This window comes from Procambarus clarkii, unplaced genomic scaffold, assembly GCF_040958095.1.
Source record: "Procambarus clarkii isolate CNS0578487 unplaced genomic scaffold, FALCON_Pclarkii_2.0 HiC_scaffold_1421, whole genome shotgun sequence".
In the NCBI taxonomy this organism is placed as follows: Eukaryota; Metazoa; Arthropoda; class Malacostraca; order Decapoda; family Cambaridae; genus Procambarus; species Procambarus clarkii.
Genome location: NW_027190449.1, coordinates 16,819 through 19,695, shown reverse-complemented (window position 1 = coordinate 19,695; position 2,877 = coordinate 16,819). Strand labels below are relative to the sequence as shown.

At 39.7% G+C, this 2,877-nt stretch overlaps 1 non-coding gene across 1 annotated transcript; it reads right to left on the bottom strand.

Annotated features, from left to right (window-relative positions):
- Positions 1 to 578: 578 nt before the first annotated feature.
- Positions 579 to 697, bottom strand: LOC138362197 (5S ribosomal RNA). Its single transcript, XR_011227481.1, has one exon. It is a non-coding gene; the product is annotated as a 5S ribosomal RNA (ribosomal RNA).
- Between the last annotated feature and the right edge of the window lie 2,180 nt (positions 698 to 2,877).

The following is a 2,877-nucleotide window of genomic DNA, read 5'->3' as shown; positions in this document are numbered from 1 at the left end:
GGGGGGGGGGGGGGGGGGGGGGGGGGGGGGGGGGGTGGGGGGGGGGGGGGGGGAGGGAAGGGGAGGGGAATGATGGTCTGTGGATTCGTTCTCCGTACCCTTTACATATAAGCAAAAATATGCCTTCTTGTGGGTATAGAAACATTAACACAAATTATATCAGTAACTGATATTGTAGCCTTTTAAACAGAAAAGATTTGTACATACAAATACTTTTAATTATCAATTTATTTGTGGAAATGGCATTTACGTCATTAAATTGATACCTCAGCATCAAGCTTGTGTCCTGCAGCAGTGGTCCAGTGGTAAAGTGTATATAAGTGATGCGTATTCTTGGAGTTGCGAGTTCAAACCCGGATTAAGCTATAATATATATACAAACATGTTTTTGTTTTGGTTGTTTGTTTTTGTATAAAGCCTCACACAATATCTATATTAAGCGAGTTTGTTTTAAACATGACATACATATTAATTCATTTTACCAGGCCTTATTCCACACAACTCCGTGAATTTCCCGTGGAGCCAGCCATTCAAACAAAAACAAACGAAACAAAACAAAACAAAACAAAAAACATTATTGCCAACAGCATTTGGTGTTCCCAGGCGGTCACCCATCCAAGTACTAACCAAACCCAACGTTGCTTAACTTCGCTGATCGGACGAGAAGCGGTGTTCTCAACGTGGTATGGCCGTTGGCATGAGACTGCCTACACATTGTGGCTAATAACCACTCTTTTAAGTCATCGCGGCAGGATACGGACCTGCTTGTGTGTCTTAATGGTAATTGTATCCTAACATATTTTTGTCTCCTTGGCATGGATATTTAACATCGTTTATTCAGTCTTGGGTTTATGTTCTTTCGCCATTTACAGACATTTACATCTACCTACTTCCTCAGCCTGCCCTGCCAATTTCTAATGAATTTGTGGATTTTCTTTTGTAATACAAACATGTGTGTGCTCATCTGCTCTTCAGGTTTTTATGATATTTGTCTCATCTGTCCCTGCTTTATGATACTTTTACAAAGAACATGAACAAATGCTTCTATTTTAGAGAAGATATTGGGATCCAGGTTTCGGAGCCGTAAAACCAACCGTCGTGATTGGTGGACGAGTTGCCAGGTTGCAGCTTCTGTACCGTGCCGGCACATAAATAGGTTCGGCTCAAGCGGCGGCAGCATCATTCCCCCCCGTGACTGTCTGAGCGTCTCTCATCACCTTGGTTATCTCATCATCATCATGGTAGAAGCAAAGCCTACCAAGAAGGCTGCGGCTGCTGCTGCTGTGGTGGCCACCACCAGGAAACCTCGCGTCCAGGTTGCTCACCCGAAAACTAGTCAAATGGTTCTAGCCGCGGTCGCAGCACTCAAAGACCGTAAGGGCTCGTCTCTACAAGCAATCAAGAAGTACGTTGTTGCCAACAACAAAGTCGAGGCTGCCAAGATCGCCATTTACATCCGAAGATTTCTCAAGAAAGCAGTGGCTGACGGCATTCTTGTTCAGACCAAGGGAAGTGGAGCTAGTGGATCATTCAAGCTGGCCGTAGCAGAGAAGAGGGCCGTTCTAACTCCCAAGAAAGCCACCACACCAAGAAACCATCTACAGCAGCAAAGAAGGCCGTGGTAACTCCCAAGAAAGCCGCCACAAGCAACAAACCACCTACAGCCTTGAAAAAAAGCAGCAGCAGCAGCAGCAGCTTGTTGTTGGGAACAAAAAGCCACAAAATAAAGAGAGCTTCAAAAATCTCCCAAACCACCCAAGGCAAAGAAAGCTGTCAAGAAAACAACAAAGGCAAAATAAACGACGACATGCAAGCAGCATGAATACACATGACAATAAACATCCAGGCCTCCCCCCTCAGTGTAGGGGCCTCATATGATTCCAAAAAAGAGTTTAAGTTTTGTAGACAAATAAATCATTACTTTTGGGGTAGATTTACTCTGTATATTATATATATATATATTATATATATAGTATATATATATATATATATATATATATATATATATATATATATATATTTATATATACACATGGGTGAGGTGATATGGTACCAAAGTTTTGGGTAAGGTGATTGACATTTACACAAGATAAAACACGAACCAATGGGAATAAAAACATAAGAATGGAAGTAACTGCAGAAGGCCTATTGGCCCATAACACAAGCACTTCCTCTTGATGCTTCTATATTGGTTCGGAGTCTTGAAGCTATAATATATATAATATATATATATATATATATATATATATAATATATATTATATATATATATATATATATATATATATATATATATATATATATATATGCACACAAAAACTAAATAGTCTTGTTAGACAAATTGCCCCTATTAGAGGCAAGTTGACTAACAAGCCGAATGACTGCAATTGTTTTGAATTTGAGTTAAATCTAACATAGAAAATGTAATCAAAACCTAACCTAAACCTATGCTAACCCAAGCTAAGCTAACCTAACCTAACCTAAGCTAACCCAAGCTAAGCTAACCTAACCTAACCTAACCTAAACCTAACCTAACCTAAGCTAAGCTAACCTAACCTAACCTAACCCAGCAATTCATGATCTTAATATAATACTGTTAATTGGATAAACCAATTTGGAAGAAATGTTCGAAAATAACAAAAATTAAACTGTGCTTGTTAGGAAAATTGGGCCTTGCATACTTGTCCCAATAGTGTGGTTCTCGCTTTTAGGTACGACTAAACGTATCCTAAGTTGAGAGAGAAAAAAGATTCGCACTCAAACATGCATATCGATTGCCAGTCCTGAATTCTGGTAGATATTCGTGTCCTCCCTTTTCATTTACCATCATTTGGATACTATCAAAACAGCTCTGAGAAGGATAAAATGAATAAAACGG